The sequence below is a fragment of the Balaenoptera ricei genome, chromosome 1 (assembly GCF_028023285.1).
Source record: "Balaenoptera ricei isolate mBalRic1 chromosome 1, mBalRic1.hap2, whole genome shotgun sequence".
Taxonomy (NCBI): Eukaryota; Metazoa; Chordata; class Mammalia; order Artiodactyla; family Balaenopteridae; genus Balaenoptera; species Balaenoptera ricei.
In genome coordinates this window covers 43,498,779-43,519,044 of record NC_082639.1, presented here as the reverse complement: position 1 = coordinate 43,519,044, position 20,266 = coordinate 43,498,779, and the positions used below count along the sequence as shown (strand labels likewise).

Sequence of the window (20,266 nt, the reverse complement as noted above, 5' to 3'; positions counted from 1 at the left end):
AGGAGGCCTTCATTCCTTTCCATGTGGCTCTTTCCACAGATCTGCTTGACTCCGCAGAGTGTCTTCATGGCATCTCCTAGGGGGAGAGATCCAAGAAACCAAACAGGAAGTGGCAGTGTCTCTTATTAGAGTATTCTATTGGTCACTGATTCAGTGTAGGAGGAAACTACACAAGGGTATGAATCCTGGGAGGTGGGAATCATTGGAGACTATCTTGGAAATTGGCCACCACAGCTACTATTATTGGTATTTACCAGTGGTACTAATAAAATTTATATGTATTTGAGATGATATAGCAACATGTACATCATATACTTTTCTATACTGAATTAGCACTGGGATTGGAAATTTTAGAAATTTGTGATTTAAAGTATTCAAAACATATATTATTTATTATCAGTCCACTCAACATTAATACATTGCACATATATGTTATTAGTATAATCTGTATACAGTACTTTTCTTTTTACAAATTATTTCCATGTGTTAATACTATCTCACAATCAACCCCATGGGACAGATATTCAGAGAGTAATTAATTTGCCTTAGGTTGACCACGCAGCTACAAATTGGGATTCCAACTCAAATCTTCTGATTCTAAAGTATGTGCTCTTTTCTCTACACTGTGCACATTAGGTCTTATAGAGCCCATATTTTCATTTGTGATCATGTTAAGTATTATTTTATATAGAGATAAAAGTTCATTTTGTTTATTTAGTCTCTATTAAAAGCACTGAGGAATCAAACCATTAGAAATGCAAGAAGCTACACATTCCATTTAGTTCATTGGTTCTAGAAGTGTGGTCTCCAGATCAGCAACGTCAGCATCACTGGGAATTTGTTAGAAATGCATAATCTCAGATCCCTCCTCAGACCCAAAGAATCAGAAACTCTGGGGTACAGCCCAACAATCTGTGTTATAACAAGTCTTCCAGGTGGTTTTGAGGTTAGCTAAAATTGAAGAACCACTGATCTAGTTTAACTACCTCATGGTGAGAATCAATAAGCATTTATTAAGTACCTGTTCTGTGCCCAGTGCTTCCATTTATGTAGTCTGACATCCTCCCTGCAGCCAGTGCACAGAGGGGGCTGAAAGCAAAGGATATTTGGGGCATGGTGAGCAATACAGTGAAAATGGAACAAGGCTGGGAAAGAGCAGGGAGGGGATGCTGAGAGAGAAATTTGCTGGAGAGGCTGTCAGGTGGTGGCTTGGGAGTCAGGGAGACCTTGGACAACAAATAGAAGGTTTTTGAAATGGGCCAGAGGGTACATGTCTGATTATTCCTTAGGGCACTGAAGAAACTTACTAGAGTTTATTCTTGTCTTTGTATATAAACTAAATGTTTACTAATATTTACCATATGGATTGACATGGATATCTTCATTTGATCTCCACATTTGGTGCTCACAGATCCTACACTCAAAAAATCTTCAGGTGGGAGGAAATACTCTGCCCTTTAAGGGGTTGGCAGTAGTGGCTCCCTCACTCTTTTATTCATTTTCAGCCCGTTGTGAGCTTTTGCACTTTTCCTGTGCCTAGTTAAGTGGATATATTGATTGTACTACCTCATTTTAACTAAATGAACCCCCATGATGGATATGTGGATTTAAAAGAGTCCTACCAAGAAACCTCTGATTGAAGACTATATTAATTATAATAAGCCTAAGTGAGCACAGAAAATGGCTAGACTGACACCTAGCACAAGTTCATTGTCAGCCATGTTTTGAGGTAAAATCAATGACAATCTAATTAGATCTGACATAGTCAATCACACTGCTTTTGCTAAAAAAAAAGTTAACAAAGGGTTTTGTGCGTGTGTGTGTGTGTGCATGCATGCTTTTCTATAGCAAAAAAAAAATTTTTCTGTACTGTTCATATATGCATTAAAACGTAAACATTTAAATATTATTTGTCATTTTAATATATTTTAATATCGTTTGTATACAGAAGTAGGTTTAATATATATGAATATGTAATCTAAGTAAATATACAAATACTGTGAGTGCTGTGCCTACATTTTTCTTACAGGGGTATGAATTTGGAGACTACTACCATGGGCATTGGGGAGCATAGAAGGGTTTTAACAAAGTCAGATTTTCATTTTAGAAAAATTTCTGGCTTCAGTTTGGGAGGGTAGATGGATATGAGGCAAAGAAACTAGTGGTTTGGGTAAGTTTAAGGGCCTGAACTAAATGTATTAGTCTGCTCAGGCTACCATAATAAAATAGCACAGACTAGTTGGCTTAAACAACAGACATTAATTTTCTCATGGCTCTGGAGACTGGAAGTCCAAGATCAAGGTGCCAGCAGGTGTTGATGTCTGGTGAGAGCTCTCCCATTGGGTTGCATATGGCTGGCTTCTTGCTGTGTGCTCACACTTCCTTTCCTTGGTGCTCACACTGGAGAGGAGTGAGCGAGCACTCTGGAGTCTCTTCTTCCAAGAACACTAATCCCATCAGATCAGGGCCCCACCCTTATGACCTCAATTAACCTCAGTTACTTCCTTCAAGTCCCCATTTCCAAATATAACCACACTGGGGGTTAGGGCATCAACACATGAATTTTGGGAGGACACAAACATTCAGTACATAACACTGAGAAAGTGATAAAATGACATAAGTGATGGAAATGAGGAGAGAGAATTAAGATTAAAATTTACAGAATTTGATGATTAATTAATTGTGTAGGGAGAGGGAGGGACACGTATCTTCTTATACATATCTATTTATACATATTTACTTCTCTGAGAGTTCTGTGATTTTTTAAAGTTGTGTGAGCTTTGGTAAGTCATTTCACTTCTATGAATAGATAATATTCTCAACTGTAAAGTTCTCACAGGTTTGTTGAGGGAGGGGCTACATGATAACATAGTATTGTGCCTGGCACATAGTAGGAATACAATAAATGTTAGGTTCTGTCCTTTCTCTCCTCCTGATCTTCATGCAAATGGTAACTAGGTTCCCTCACAATGTTTCCCACCTGTGATTCCAGAAGTGCTGGAACAGCATCCAGGGATTCACTAGCACTGTATGAAGTGTTCAAATAAATTTTTCAAGCTCATTTGATCTCTCCCAGGGGATTTCAAAAAAGCCATTGTCAGGGTGGAAGCTGGAGAGGGAAGAAGAGGAGGTTATGAGCATCACTGAGCAGGACCATTCACAAAAGGAGTTTCTGTCATCTCTGGGGGATCATGAGGGTATTGGTAGTGCCTTGTTCCCTGGGGTCCCTTGCCATATAGGTCCCTGAGAGTCTCTTCTGTGTCCAGAGAGGTTAATTATTGTGGAATAGAGAAGAGAATCTTAGTGAGGTGGTGAGGGTAGGGGACAAATCTCATTAATAGAGAGTGAGAGCATGCACAGGTGTGGAGGGAGGGAGAATTGGTAACTCCACAGCAACACACTTGACTAGAGGCCACTTACTGCTTGGGTGCTTGTTGCCAAGCAACTCCTGGAGACATGTGGGAAGAGAAGAGTGGGAGAGAGCCTTCCACTACCTCCATGTGGGGCCCATTGCAGGGGCTATTGGGTCTGGTGCTGGCCAAGGGAAGGATCCGGGGTTCTGTGGGATGACTGAGCTGACCCACCACTGTGGAGTCCTGCATTCCAGTCCTGGCTCGCCCTGAAGTTCAGTCGTTGTGTGATCTGGAATAACCCCTGCCCTCCATGGACCTATTTGGACCTATTTCCCCAACTATCAAAAGGAGAAAATAATCCTTGTTCTTCTTGCCTCATGGGATGTTGTGAAATTCAAGGGAAGGATATGGAAAGGAAAGCCCAAGGAGAACTATGAAGTTTTGAGTAGATCAGAAGGACTATGGATATTGTCAACCATGTGAATTCTTCCTGTACGTGCTTTAAATCATTCTTTGTGTCTTCCCACCTTCCCTCTGACCCAGGGAGGTAGTTATCTCCTTAAAGAATGGGTGGTTGAGCCCAGAGATGTCAAGTTACTTGTGCAGAGCCAAACAGTAAACTTCATTCTTTTATTCATTCAATAGACATTCATCTGATACTCCCTCTGTGCCAGGCATTGTGCTAGCAGTGGGGAAACACCCTTCCTGCTCTCCTGGAGTTAACGCTGTAGCAGGAGAGATAGATACTAAGTACATGGGTGAAAAATATCTAATTTCATCTGTGGTAAGGGCCATGAAGGAAAAAAAAATAGACTTGTTTCAAACTCAAGCACTGAGACACAGAGCTCAGGAATCGCTGAACTGTGACTTAGGTCTCATCCCCCGCATGCAGCTGGGTTCAGGCTCAATTCTATTCACAGTTTAAAAGGCTGATGACCTTCACCACACCAGCTCACTCCAGGCCTGGTCTCTGTCAGGGGACGCGGTGGCAGGGGCCTCGACTGTGGAAGGACAGAATGTCCTCCTTCTCGCTCCCACCAGTGAGGCTTTTTTTGGTGACCTTCTTGTCAAGAAGACTTTAAATATCGGAGTGTCTCATGGGTCCGGGGTTACTTGTATAGAGACTGGGGAATGGACTGGCTGGCCTAACATTTTTCTATCGAGAGTTGGAGAACTCTGTGTTTTGTGAAGGATTTAAAGGCCACTGTCCTCACTCCTGGGCTTGTCCTGGTATTGCTGTTCTCCATCCTCTTTCTTTCTCTGCAACTCCCTCTTCTGAAACCCTCAGTCACTACGGTGCTTGCATGTACCTCCATTATTCTACTTGTTTTGTTGTACTGGTGATGATTTTTTTTTTTTTTTGGCCACACCGTGCGGCTTGTGGGATCTCCGTATCTGACCAGGGATTGAACCCAGGCCTCTGGCAGTGAAAGCGTGGAGTCCTAACCATTGGACTGCCAGGGAATTCCCTTTGATGATGATTTTGAAAAGATAATGTGTATAAAACACCTGCATAGTCCTTGGCATGGAGTAAACACTAAACAAATAATAGTTTTCATTAAAGTTCTAGGGCGATCAAGAAATGATACTCCTTGTCTTCACCCCTTAAGTCTGGAACCAGTTGAGAGATAGATACAAGAGTCAGAGAGATGGGGAGTAATGTGACAGCCTTCTTAGTGATAAAACTAGGAAGAAGCACATGGCCCAAGTCTTCAGGGAATTGGAGCTGGCTAATACTTCACTCTGAAGTCAGATAGACATACAGACCCAATCACAGGCCGACATGAGTGGCTAGCTGCCACTAGCTCCTACAACATGCACCCAGGGTCAAAGTCCATGTGGCCCAGACTTACTAATGCTTAAGGCTTGAAACATTCCACCTAGGTCTACAGTAGAAGCCTCGATCTCCATGGACAGTCTTCTTCATGGAGGGGGAAAGGAGGGTCCTCCTCCAACAGCTCTTTTTATAATTAAAGAAATAGAAGTAAGCATTCGCTCCAAAGAGAGGTTGGGCAGAATGATGAAATCTGGGAAAAATAGGAGGAGTCTTAGGGGGTTTTGTGGAAATCCTAAATTCCATAGTGTTGAGAGTGACTCCCTACATAACCAGGAGCTGAGAACAATAAGACTAGGGTGAGATAGGCTGTTGGTAGTCAGCTAGTTTCTTTCACTCACTAGCCAACCACCCACATAGCTGCCTCGATGACATTTAGGTTACCACATGGCTTTGGAATCACTTATAAATATTAAAACGTGAATATCAAATCTGGGAATGTCAAAGACCTATATCTTAGGACCAACAATATAAGAGTATAATAAAATGTAATGGAGCTTAGGAATGTGGGGAAAGGATATACCAGAAACCCAGACTAAGGAGGATTGTGACTCTTGAGCAGTCATTTAACAAATATTTACTATCCCAGACAGTGGGGCTAGAGAAGTTAATATGAATATGACACATTCTCTGCTCTCCAGGAACTGGTGAGAATGAATTTACCTCTGAGCTCCAAAAGTGAAGTAAAATGAGTAACATAATTCTCTTGTTCTGTTAAGGGAAGCAAACTGGGACATCAAGAGAGATTGACTTTTCCCTTGTATATTTAAGAATATATATAATAATGGATTATTATACATGATTGGTCAGCTGTTTAATGGGCAACTGCATTTGTTTCCTATTGCCTCTCTGACACATTACCATAAATTTGGTGGCTTAAAACAGCATGTATTTATTATCTTATAGATCTGGAGGTCAGAAGTTCAAAACGGATGTCACTGGGTTAAAAATCAAGGTGTTGGCAGATTTGTGTTCCTTCTGGGGGCAAGGGGAGAATCCATTAACTTGCCTTTTCCAGCTGCTAGAGGCTGCCTGCATGCCTTTGCTCAGGGCCCCTTCCTCCATCTTCAAAGCCAGCGGTGTAAATTCTGTCAACTTCTCTCTCTCTCTGACCTTCCTGCCTTTCTCTGATAAGGACCCATATGATTACCTTGGGCTCTTCTGAGTGATCCAGGATAATAATCTTCCCATCTCAAAACCTTAATTTAATCACATTTGCAAAGTCCCTTTTGCCATGCAAGGTAACATACTCATAGGTTCTGGGGATTAAGACATGGATATCTTTGGGGGACCATTATTCTGACTACCACAGCATCCATTAATAACATGGAAATGATCTAATATAAATTCTCCCCATTTTTCAAGGTTCTAACTCAGGTTCTGTCTTCTCTAATGATAGCTCCCTCTGCTAACTCTCTGAAACAGGTACTGTCTGTGTCTTAGGCTAAGACTACCTGCTGAGAATGCCTGTCATCTTCTTAGGTGCCAACAAGCCTGTGAGCTTAGAGCTTGTCACATCTCAGTCTCATTTTAGACATGAGGAGGCTGAGGTCCAGAGAGAGATAGGACTTACTAAGGACTCATTCCAAAACTCCTTATGCCACCTTCAGGAAGTTGAAATCTGGCCACCAGAACATAATGGGGACCCAGAGAGACTGATGGGCAGCACAGAAGAGGCCAGAGGCTGAACAGGAACATGAGGGCTGCGACAGGTCCCTGTGGCTCCAGGAATATGGAAACACTTGCTGAGTACAACATCCTGTACTTAGCTCTTACAATATTCAGAATTGATTTTTCTAGGCAGCAAGTTTCCTGGTGTGGCTGCAGAGACACGTTGACACTTTCATCTTCCCAAAGCCGGTAGGAACCAGCTGCTGGGGAGGTTTAATCTGATTTTTAAAATCACAACAAAGACTATGGGAGGTCAAATCAGAATGCAGGCATAGTCTGCCTTTGTAATTTGCAGATAAATTAACCAGCAATCCTGATTGGCTTTTCAAGGGGCCTCCACACTTTGGGGCCACCACTGCCTTCCCTCCACCCAAATTGGTGTGGGGGAAAAAGAAATTTGCACATTCATTCATTCAATAAACATGTGTCACATGCCTATTAGGTGCCAGGCACTGTCATCATAGGGCAAATAAACAGCTACAATACAACATAAGTGATATAAAGGGATGAAGAAAGTGCTGTGGGAACACAGGGAAAGGAGCTGCTACCTCTACCTAGAAAAGTTATTTTCCGCTTCACAAAGGAGGGGGCGTTTGAACTGGGTGTTGGCAAATGAGTAAGAGTATTTCAGGTTAATGTTGGGGAAGATCTTTACAAGCAAAAGAAAAGACAGGAGCAAAATCACAGTTGCTTTCAAGGACCCATTTTGTGCCTGAGTGTGGTAGGCTCTGCAGGGATTGGTGAGACAACATCCCTACCTCTAAGGGGGCGCTCACGTAGTAAGAGAGATATAGCATGTACACAAATAGCGACGATGCTACAGATATGAATGATGCCTTGAGAGAGGTACAGGAAGTTTAGAGGAGTTCAGAGAGGGAGTGCTCCCTCTAAGCTTGAGAGCATCAGAAAGGGCTGCATGGAGGAGGTGGCTTTATGGTAATGAAAGTTGGCTCTAGCATGTAATAACAACCTCAGAGGCCCTCCATCTCATTCATCCAGCTCTGTGGTCCAGGCTGATCTCAGTTTTTGACTCAGTGGCAGTGTGCTGACAACCCTGAAATTATTTGTATGTTCAAGAAGCAATGCAGCACGTTGTCAGGAGTGCAGCCTTTGGAGCGAGCCAAACCTGTGCTCCAAACCCACTTCTGCCACTGTCACCTTGTTCAAATCCCATTATTTCCCTGTACTTCACTTTCTTCTTTCTAAAATAAAGATAATTTTAGTAACAACCACATGGTGTTGTTGAGAGAATAATACAAGATAATCCTTAGCCTAGTGGCTGGTACATAGTAAATGATCCTTAATTGGTAGCCTTTATTCTTAATAACTCTGATACTCTCAAGGGTTGATTTGTGGCAACTGGGAGTCTGAATGTGATCTGAGCTAGACTCTGCATCCTTTTTAGGAGCTGAGGAACATCCACTCGAATTCTTTCTCTGAGTCTTGAGCTGAGTCTGCAGTGGTTGATGGCTGACCCCTTTGGCAGAGCCCTGCCTGATGGCACATGCTGCTTAACTGGGGATAGAAAACGATTCAGAAAACCATAAAGAGCTCAGATGTGTGGTGCTGAGTGAATGCAGTAGAATGCCAAGAAGAAAGAGTTCAGTATTGGGTAGAGTGGGTAAGAAAGGCCTCTGGGAGGAAGGTGGGGGGCATTGCAGGGTAAGGCAAGAGAGGAGGGTGTAATAGAGACATTCCAACCAAGGTGGGGAGTCGACATAGGCTGAGATGGGGGCAGACTTTAAGGGTTAGGGTGAGTTGCCATGTGCTTTGTACGATGGTCTTTCTGTGAGATGACTGGACTCCTCCCTTATCTCCCAGCCACAGCTCCTGCCTCTGCTCCACATCCCGTGTGCTGTAGCCATTCCAGCCACAACAAACTTCTATGCGTTTGTTCGTTTATTTACTCATTCATTCAGCAATATTTACATTGTGTGCACCAAGCATTGTTCTAGGTGCTACAGACACAGCAGTGAAAGTAACAAATGGAATTCCTTATCCCACATTCCCCTAGATTTAAGTGGGAGACTGGCAATAAATAAGTAAATACACAATATGTTCTGTGATGATAAGCACTCTGGAGGAAAATATAGCAGGATAAGAGGGATAGGATCGGATAGGATAGGAGGGCTGTTTATAAATTTAATCAAGGTGGTCATGGTGAACTTCACTGAGCAGGACACTTTTCAATAAAATCCTGAAGGAGGTGTGGGATATTTGGAGGAAGAGGATTCCAGGCAGAAGGAAAGGCAAGTGCAGAAGCCCTGAGGCAGGGGTATGCCTGGGACATTCCAGGGATAGTAGGAGCCCAGTGGGGCTAGAGCAGGAGAGTGGTCAGAGATGAGGCTGGAGTTAGTGGGAGGGCCAAATTGTGTAGGGCCTTGGAGGCCTTTGTAAAGACTTTCGGTTTTTTTAACCCAAAAAGTATAATTGATATACAAAAAACTACACATATTTAATGTATATAATTTGATGGGTTTGGATACATGCATATACCTGTGAAACCATCACCACAATCAAGATAATAGACTTATTTATCAACTCCAAAAGTTTCCTTCTGTCCCCTCACCCCCTCTTCTTTTTTTTAGTAGTAAGAACTGTTAACGTGAGGTTTACCCTCTTAACAAATTTTTAAGTGCATGGTACAGTTTTTTTAACTATAGGCACTATGTTGTACAGCAGATCTCTAGAATTGCATCTTTTTTTTTAAAATTTTATTTTATTTTTGGCTGCGTTGGGTCTTCATTGCTGCACGCAGGCTTTCTCTAGTTGCAGTGTGCGGGCTTCTCATTGCAGTGGCTTCTCTTGTTGTGGAGCATGGGCTCTAGGTGTGCGGGCTTCAGTAGTTGTGGCACGTGGGCTCAGTAGTTGTGGCTCGCAGGCTCTAGAGTGCTGGCTCAGTAGTTGTGGCCCATGGGCTTCGTTGCTCCGTGGCATGTGGGATCTTCCCGGACCTGCATTGGCAGGCAGATTCTTAGCCACTGCACCACCAGGGAAGTCCGAACTTGCATCTTGTGTAACTGAAACTTTATACCAATTGATCGACTCCTCATTTCCCCTCCCCTCAGCCCCTGGAAACCACTGTTCTATTTTCTGCTTTTATTTGACTATTTTAGATATCTCATATAAATAGAATCATGCAGTATTTGTCCTTCTGTGACTGGCTTATTTCACTTAGGTTGATGTCTTTCAGGTTCATCCATGTTGTTACAAATGGCAGAATTTCCTTTTTTAAGGCTGAATAATATTCCATTGTATGTTTATACCACATTTTCTTTATCCATTCATCTATCAATGGACATTTGGGTTGTTTCCATATCTCAGCTATTGTGACTAATGCTGCAGTGAACATGGGATTGCATATATCTCTTTGAGGTTCTTATTTCAATTCTTATGGGTACATACCCAGAAGTAGAATTGCTGGATCATATGGTAGGTCTATCAAAGGACTTGAATAGACATTTCTCCAAAGAAACCTACAAAGGGGCCAACAAGTATATGAAGAATGCTCAGCATCACTAATCATTAAGGAAATGCAAATCAAAACCAGGAGATATTTCCTCATACCTGTTAGGGTGGCTATTATAAAATTAAAAAGATAATAAGTGTTGACAAAGACTGGAGAAATTGGAGCCCTTGTACACTGTTGGTGGGAATGTAAAATGGTGCAGCCACTGTGGAAAACAGTATGGAGTTTCCTCAAAAAAAATCTTTGAAGGCTTTGGGTTTTACTCAGGATGAGATGGGAGGGTTTTGAGCAGTGGAATTACATGATCTGACTTATAGTTTTTAAAATAAACTTTATTTTTGGATAATTTTAGATTTATAGAAAATTTCCAGTGATAGTACAGAGAGTTCCCATATATCCTTCACCCAGTTTCCCTAAGATTAACATCTTATATAACCATGGTGCATTTGTCAAAAGTAAGAAATTAAAATTGGTACAGTTTTATTAACTAAGCTATAGACTTTATCTGAATTTCACTAGTTTTTCAACTAATGTTCTTTTACTGTTTCAGGACCCAATCCATGTTGCACTTAATAGCATTTAAAAAATTGAGATATAATTCATATATCATAAAATTCACCCTTTTAAAGTATACAGTTCAGTGAGTTTTAGTATTCACAATATTGTGCAACCATCATTACTAATTCCAGAACATTTTAGTGTCTTACATTTTAATATTTAACAGGATTGCTCTGAGGCAGACTTATGTCTATTTCAAGAATAAATTATAAACCGACAAAGGGCAGAAGCCGGGAGGATCAGTTAGGATTTGTAATAATCCAGGCTGGGAATGATGGTTGCTTGAAGAAGGGGAGCAGCAGTGGTGGTAGTGAAAGTGGTCTGTGGTGGTAGTGAGAGTGTGTATACACTGAAAATATTGTTAACAGGATTTGCAGATGAATTGGATGTGGGAGAGAAGGAAGGGGAGGAATTAAGGATGATCCCAAATGTTTGGGCTAAGCAACCGGAAGGTTGACGATGCCTCTGACTGAGATATGAAGACTTCAGGGAAAGCAGGATTTGGGGAGACAATTGGGGACTGAGTTTTGGTTATGCTAAGTTTTAGATGCCTATTAGATAACCAAGTAGAGATACAGAACAGGCTGTTGGATAAATGAATCTGCAGGTCAGGGCAGAGGCCCTGGCTGGAGATATAAATTAACAAGTCATTAGCATAGAGGTGGTATTTAAAAGAAGCCAACAAGATCAACAAGGGAAGGAGTGAAGATAGAAACATTCTAAGGACAGAGACCAGAGACATTCCAATACAAAGATGTTGCGAAGTTGAGGAAGAATCACAAAGGAGACTGAAAAAGAGCAACTGAAAAGGAAATGTGTGGGGCCTTTGCAGCCAAACAGAGAGAGAGTTTTCCAGGGGGAGAAGAGATAACTGTGTCCAATGCTGCTGCTTGGTCTATATGAGGACTGAGACTTGACCACTGGATCTAGCAGCAGGGAGTTCATTGGTAACCTTGATGTGACCTGTTTTGGTGGAGTAGTGGGGATGAAAGCCTGCTAAGAGTGGGAGAAGAGAAACTGGAGACACCAAGTGTACATAGGTCTTTCAAGGATTTTTGCTCTTTGGAAAAAGAGACCACTGAGTGGTAGCTGAAGGTGAAGGGGGATGTGAGTCAGAAGAGGTTTCTGGTTTTTGGTTTTGGTTTTTTTTTTTAATTTTTTTTTTTTTTTAAAGAATTTCACTTTATTTATTTATTTATTTAATTTTTGGCTGTGTTGGGTCTTCGTTTCTGTGCGAGGGCTTTCTCTAGTTGCGGCAAGCGGGGGCCACTCTTCATCGCGGTGCACGGGCCTCTCACTATCGCAGCCTCTCGTTGCGGAGCACAGGCTCCAGACGTGCAAGCTCAGTAGTTGTGGCACACGGGCTTAGTTGCTCCGCGGCATGTGGGATCTTCCCAGACCAGGGCTCGAACCCGTGTCCCCTGCATTGGCAGGCAGACTCTCAACCACTGTACCACCAGGGAAGCCCTGGTTTTTGGTTTTTAAGATGGGGGAAGTAGCAGCGTGTTTGTGTGCTGGCGGAACAATCCAATAGAGATCAACAAACCAAGCAACCAACAAAGAAACAACACAAAACTGACACTATAGGAGAGAGAAGAGAGTTTCTGGGACGATATCCTTGAATTGGTGAGAGGAGATGGGATCACACGCAGAGCGCGAGTCCTTGCTAGGAGCACAGACAGTGCATCCATATTAACACGGCAGAGCACAGAAGGAGCGGCCACAGGTGCAGCTAGGGGCTACGTGTGCTGGTGGGAGTTCTCTTGGATACAATTTTTTGGTGGAATAGGAAGCAAGGTCTTCAGCTGAGAGAGGTTGGGGGAGGGGCGTAGAGATTCAAGGAGAGAGGAGGAAGGTGGGAGAGTGAATAGACTAGGGAAATAAAATTTGATTGCTGATTGGCATTAAGGCTCCACTTGAAATTAGGGATCATAAATTTAAATTTATGAATTTGAAGCATGGCTGTGTGTTTTTCTCCAACCATGATTTGCTCTGTGGATGCAGTCATAGAATAGGCAGCGAGCTGGCTCTAATGAAAGTATTGTTTTGCTGAATGCTTATGACAAAGCAATAGAGAGCCAAGAGAGTCAGGGGGTTGTGCGGGAAGCCATTGTCATAATTGGCCATAGAATTCAAGCTGGGCAGAGAAGAGGTGTTGACGTAAGGGCAGTGAAAAGATGGTAGAGGTTTAAGACTCTTTCAGGTGGGCATCTAGAAAGAATGAATTAGAAAGATCCTAGCGATCTGAGAGTGGGAGGTTGAAGTTCCTATTGGTACTGACAAGGTGCAGGGCATGATTGTGAGTGAGTGGCTGAGGTAGGGGTGGAGATCAGCATCACTGGAGGAGAGGAATTTGAGGGAATGAGAGTTCAAGATGTGGGAAGGCTCACCTCTGTGGCTATGAAATCACCAAGAATTATGGAGAGAGTAACAGTGAATCAGGAGCTGTTCACTGGTCAGCAGAGGGACGAGTGGGTGGATAATCTCATGATGTGAGATCCAAAGCAGGAGGCCGTTTTGTTTTTTGAAGGAGGGAAGGAGAATGATCTGCAGGCAGGGGTGAAAAGCAATAACATGTATCCCACTTTCTGGCCCAGAGATTCAAAGGTGGTGAGAGAGGAGCAACCATCAATTTGGAGGCTTTGGGAGAAGCCGTGTCCTTGAGGAGAGCCAGGTTTCAATCACATCAGGGAGGTGAAGGAGACACCCAGACCAGAGGTTGAGGAAAATGAGATTTTCCTGATGACCGACTGTGGGTTTCAGAAGGCCCAGGGAAAGGTTTCAGTGGGGAGAGGAGAAGATAGGATTAGAAAAGATGATGTATGGAGCTGTATGGGAATCAGAGTCCAGTAATTAGGGATGGCCTGGGAGACTTGGGCTTCTTGCCATGACTCACATGAATAGAGGGATAAAAGGTGGAACAAACCAAATTGTAATGCAGACAGATGGCACCAAGGCAGACAGTGGTTGTGTGGGATCATGAGAGGAGGGATAAGGGCCTTGCTTCCTCTTTTTGTTTTTTATGAGTTTTTAAAAAAATTTTTTGGCTGCACCACCCAGCAAGTGAGATTAGTTCTCCAACCAGGGATCGAACTGCCACCCCCTGCATTGGAAGCGCAGAGTCTTAACCACTGGACTCCCAGGGCAGTCCCGGGCCTTGCTTCCTCTTAATCCCTGCTTTTAGAGGCACAGAGGCTGGCAGAGCTGCCATTCTTACTCAGAATGCCTCACTCTCCATTTCACACATCTGTAATTATTGTGGCAATAATCAGCTACTACCATTTATGTAAAATATCCTCACCAGTAAAATGGAGCTAATAATACCTCCTGCAGGGTTCGCGTGAGCTGACAGTGGCACTGGCTAGTGGCCGGCACTGTGCTCAGTGCTTTTAGCAACTCATGTCATCCTTACAACAACCTTGTGAGCTAGGTATTGTTATTATCCCTATTTTACAGATAAGTAAACTGAGGTCCAGAGGAGTTAGGTAGCTTACTTAAGTTCATACAAATAGTAAGTGGTAGAGTCCAGATTTTAATCTAAGTATATTTGACTTCAAAACCCATGTATGCCCCATGCCCTGTACCCCACCCTCCTTGTTATATCTTTACATACATAAGGACTTGGGTGCTCAGAAAGCACTCAATAGATGGTGAAAATGTTAACAGTTATAATTATTGGGCAGCAACTATATATTGTACAGGTATTTTACATGCCTTTTTTTTTTTCTTTTTTAAGTCATTGCAATGATGGTGCACAAAACAGATGAGAAAACTAAGACTCAAAAGTTAAGGAACTTGACCAGATATTATCAAAATTAGTAAATGGCACAACGGGAATTCAAAATTAAGGCTGTCTGCCCCCAGAGCTTGTGTTCTATTTTCAGTCAACTGCCTTCCCCATTCTTCCCATTGCCCTGTGATGCCCCAGGGACCTCACAGGTGGTTGAGAGTCAGTGTCACAGCTGAAACTTGGAGTTGCATCTCCAAGGAAACACTTTCAGAAAGGGATGGGTTATCTGTTGCAGACTATCTCCTGTTAACTTTCTAGCTCCCTTCCCTTTCTACCAGCCCTCCTCTCTCTCCAACCCCTACAGCTTCACAGGTGATTCTGATGGGCACCACTGGTATACAGGTATGTCATTAAGTGGCTTGGTACTTAATGTAGCGCTCTGTGAGGAGCTGCTGCACGTCTGGCAGAGTGGGAGGAGGGGTGGGGGCTTCCTTAGTTGTGGTAGAAGTAAAATGAAAACATGGCACCGGCAGTGTGACAAGTTACGATGTCTCTGAATCTCCGTTTCCTCAGCTGTAAAATAGGAATAACATTAATGGCTACTTCTTAGTAGTGCAGTAAAGATTAAAGAGACAATATAAGGAAAGGACCTAGCACGGTGCCTGTAACATATTAGGTGCTCAATAAACTTGCCCACAGTTGCACAGTGAGTGGTAGAGCAGGATAAGTTCATGAATGTTCTATTGTGCTGTACTGTTGTGATTGGTCTCGGTTACTGCCATTTTTGAGATTGAAGCCATGGCATTTACAGGGTAGAGTTCATCAGCAGAGAAATTAGATATGAGCCATGGACCTTTTACTCCCATTTTCAGTGGGGGATGGAGAGAGCAGCAGTGCTCTGCCCCTGAAGATGCCCAGTTACCTTCAAAGGCAAGAGATTCTCCTAGCTTGCTTGGGTCCTGCTGCTAAGGGCAGGGGCAGGAGGTGGGGAGGCCACTCGTCTGAGGATTTATAATTCCTTGCTTCTGCAGACTCCCCTTTCCCCCACACCATGGCCCAGCACCATTGCCTCACACCTTGGGTTGCCAGGTGACAGCTGGAAACTCTTATCCTCTCTGTACGCCTGTGCTTCTCACCTTCCTCTGTGAAGACTGTCAACTCTGTGTTAATGACGCAGAGGCTCTGAGCTCAGGCCCGGGGTGGAGGTGGAGGAGGGGGGAGAAGATGGGAGGTCAAGTCCAAGGAGGTGTCTATGCTCCCACTCTTGAGCACCCCAACCACTGCCACCAGCTTAAAACTGAGGCTCCTCCTTTATTCTTCTCAGCTCTTGTCCTACTCATCCAGGTGTTCATAAGAACCATTAACTCTATCCCCCAAATTTCTCTTGAATGCATCCCCTCCTCAGTTCTGTTCCTTCCACATTTATCCAGAGCAAACTGAGCCTGGCGCTCTGCTCCTTTCCTACCTCGGATTCTTGTTCTCTCCCCCTTAGACTGTATCAGCAGCCCCAGTGGATCTCCCTGCCCTCAATCTTGCTCCCTCCATATGCTCTCTGATCACTGTCACGCCACTGCTTAAAACCCAGGGAGGGCTGCCCATCCATACCCAGTAAACTCCTTGCCTGGCCTTCCAGGCCCTTTCTTGCCTCCCCAGTTCCATCTTCAGTCACTCACCCTTCAGGCAGTCCACACTCCACCCATGCGTTCTTCAAACCGCCAATCCAAACACAGGATGCATTTTTAAAAAACCCAAACTTTATCTTTTTGGAATAGTTTTAGATTTGCAGAAAATTTACAAACGATTGTGCGGAGAGTTCCCATTTACCCCCTACCCAGTTTCCCCTATTATTACCCCCTTACATTAGTATGGCACATTTGTGCTAATTAACCAATATCGATACCTTATTATAAGCTGACATCCATAATTCGTTCAGATTTCCTTAGTTTTTTACCTAATATCCCCTTTCTGTTCCAGGATCCTATCCAGGATACCATAATGCATTTAATTGCCATGTCTCCTTAGGCCCTTCTTGGCTGTGAGAGTCAGGATGAAATTTTTTGCTGCTTCCTTCCCCCTCTCCTTAGAGATTACCCCTCCTCCCCATTTCTCACCAGCAAACTTCCATTTGACTTTAAAGACTCAGTTCAAGTATAACCTCCTCTGGGAATCCTTTCCTGACCCACCTTTCCCCGAGCCTGGGTTAAGGGCCCCTCCTTTACTTCCAACACTTACCAGCTGTATTGTGTCTGGAACTTATCTGTCTTCCTCTCAGATTGCAGGCTCCCTGAGGGCAAGGGCCAGGTCTGATACATGTCTATAGTTCCATCACACAGCACAAGGCCTGGCAAGGAGTAAGCATTCAATAGAAGTTTGCAAAATAAAAGTGAGTTCTCAGGCTGAGCTTTATACCTCTCAAAGTCAAGACCAGCATTCTCCGTGCACCTGACATGTCCAACCCTTCTCTTGGCCCCAGATCAAGTTTTACCTCCCCAGGAACCTCCTCTAGCCAGTTCTGCCCCTCAGTGGCTGGGAGGCTTGGGGTTTCTTTCGGGTTAGTCTCTGTGGAATGGACGTGCTGCTTTCTTACCTGCTTTCCTCTCAGAGCCCTCTGGATACCAGTCCAGTCAGATCATCTGGTACATCTGATCTCATTTGATCCCGAGGAGGATCTTGTCATCCTCATGATATACACGAGGATGCTGAGGCCCAGAGAGGTAAAGTGTTTGTGCTTTACTAGAGGTCACACAGCTGGATTACGTGAGACTTGAACCCAAACTTCTGTGACTCACCTCCAAACCTTCCCACTGGACCACACAATTTCCACATATAAAAACTGAGACCTAACCACAAACAACAATTAAGTGCTGTTCGGGAGCCATTCCAGTATATCCCAGTCTCTTCTGCAGGGAATGTTCTAATAGGGCTGCAGGCTGAACCCACAGTTCCATAAACTGGCTGAACCTTTCAGTTTTCTCCACTAGGACTTGGGGAGGAAGAGAAAAGGGAAGTAAGAGAGAAGAGAAAGAGTGAATAGAGAAAATCAGAGGTGATTCTAAGGTTGGACATTGTGTCCAGGCTCCCATGAGGTGCCATTTTGTGGGGAGAGAAAACGTACTCTTTGGATACCATCCTCCCCCACTGTCATGTTGCTGTGTCAACTGATTGAGCCCAAGGCCAGCTACCAGCAGAGGCATAATTAGCCCTTTAATTTCCTTCCAGCGGAAGTTTGCTCAGGCAGTTATCAGCCCTGCTTTCTTGGGTTCCTCCCTCTTCACACTTTCCTACAGCTCCAGCTCTCCAGGAATCTGAGGCCTGTCCTGGATGTGGCACCAGGGGAAGAACAGCAGATTATCAAGGGCAAACCTTCAATTAAATGATTATGACTAATGTTTATACAGAACTTTACAGCTGCCCAAGCACTATCACAACACTTATTTCATTTTATCCACCCAACAACACCAAGAAAAGGATATTCATTTTGCAGCTAACAGGAGGGCTCAGAAAGTTAGATAACTGGGGCTTCCTTGGTGGCGCAGTGGTTAAGAATCCGCCTGCCAATGCAGGGGACACGGGTTCAAGCCCTGGTCTGGGAAGATCCCACATGCCGTGGAGCAACTAAGCCCGTGAGCCACAACTACTGAGCCTGCGCTCTAGAGCCCATGAGCCACAACTACTGAGCCCGCGTGCCACAACTACTGAAGCCCATGCGCCTAGAGCCTGTGCTCCGCAACAAGAGAAGCCACTGCAATGAGAAGCCTGCGCACCGCAACCAAGAGTAGCCCCCACTCGCCACAACTAGAGAAAGCCTGCACACAGCAACAGACACAACGCAGCCAAAAATAAAAATAAATAAAATAAATATATTTATAAAAAAAAAAAAAGTTAGATAACTGGTTCAAGGTCACATGCCAGGAAGCGGCAGAGCTGGAATTTGAACTCAGATGTGCCTAACCCCCAAATCTATACTCTTACCACTGCCCCTCACAGTACCCACTCATTAATGCTTGCTGTGTTTAATTAAATGACATGTAAGTGCTAAAGAACACTAAAATTAAGGGGATGATGAGAATGAGGATTTTAAGAGGCTTTTTGGAGGAGGTGATTCCCCCACCCCCTGAGATGGAAACAGAAATGGTGCCAAGGTATAGAATTAAAAAAATATGTATATATATAATATATGTTATATATTTTTGGTCTTGTTTCCAAAGGGATTTAAATGGCAGAGAAAGATTAGACAGAATGAGGGACTTCATCTTTTTTTTTTTTTCAGTTTGGTCAGACTCTAGGCTGATTTTTTTTCTAAGTATGATGCTCCAAATTATCTCCCAGCAGTTCAGTCAATACTATAAAACAAAAAACAAAACTAGAAGAGTTTATAGTCTGGTGGAGGAGACAAACACCTTGGTAATTCATATGTTATTTCATTAGAGAGAGGGTAGAAAAGGGCTTAGGAAGGCGTGAGGTCAGATTGTCTGGTTCAGATCTTTATCCAGCTGTATGACCTAAGGCAGGTATTTAACCTCTGTGTCTCAGTAACTTCACCTGTAAAATGGATATAATAATGGAATGTCTCTCCGAAAGTTGTAAGAATTTGCATAGTAACTGGCATACTCAGTCTCAACAAATGGCAATCAGTCATCACTTCCGCCTATGGGTATTGGAGGAAATGTGACTCATTGAGGAGGAAGCATTTGAACTGAATTCTGAGTAGTGACTGGTTCAGCAGGGCAGGGGATCAGGCTGATCCAGGCAGAGGGACCAGCATGAGAAAAGCAAAGAGACTTTGAGGAACACAGTGTTTGGGACCTGGGGGATTAGCCCAGGGTGGTTAGAACCTGAAGAGAAAAAATAGGAGGGGTGGAATGAGCTTAAGGCAGTGAAACTGTTAGATTAAAAAACCAGGACTAGGGCTTGCCTGGTGGCACAGTGGTTGTGAGTCTGCCTGCCAATGCAGGGGACGCGGTTTCGAGCCCTGGTCTGGGAGGATCCCGCATGCCGCGGAGCGGCTGGGCCCGTGAGCCACGACTGCTGAGCCTGCGCGTCTGGAGCTTGTGCTCCGCAACAGCAGAGGCCGCGATAGTGAGAGGCCCGCGCACGGCGATGAGGAGTGGCCTCCACTTGCCGCAACTGGAGAGGGCCCTCGCACGGAGGCGGGGATCCAACATAGCCATAAATTAAAAAAAAAAAAAATTAATTAATAATAAAAAAAAAAACAGGAATAAGTGTAGCATTCTAGCATCCTGGAAGGCAGTATGGCACAGGGTTTAAACTCCTAGCTCCAACGTTTGTTAGTTTGGGTGAGTACTTAACCTCTCTGTGCCTCAGTTTCTTTATCCTACCTGCCTCAAAAAGCTGATTGTGAGGATTGATGAATAATGCATGAAAAATACTTGTCACAGTGCCTGACACTTGGTAAATACTCAGTTCATGTTAGCAGTTATTATTATTACTATTTATCCTGACTCCTTAGAGCTAGAAGGGGCCCTAAGAATCATCTAGTCTAATATCCCTGTTTTAAAGATGGAGAACCCAAGGCCCAGAGTGTGTGGGGGGTTGGTATTCATAAACCCACAAAGCAAGTTAATGATCGCATTAAATCATACCCAGGCCTCCTGACTCCTGGCCTGCACCATGTGGCTCCCTTACTATCA

At 43.8% G+C, this 20,266-nt stretch overlaps 1 protein-coding gene across 1 annotated transcript in view; it reads left to right on the top strand.

Annotated features, from left to right (window-relative positions):
• The window catches only part of RAB3B (RAB3B, member RAS oncogene family), a 60,137-nt gene that overhangs the window by 9,576 nt on the left and 30,295 nt on the right, over window positions 1-20,266 (top strand). The window lies entirely within an intron of this gene.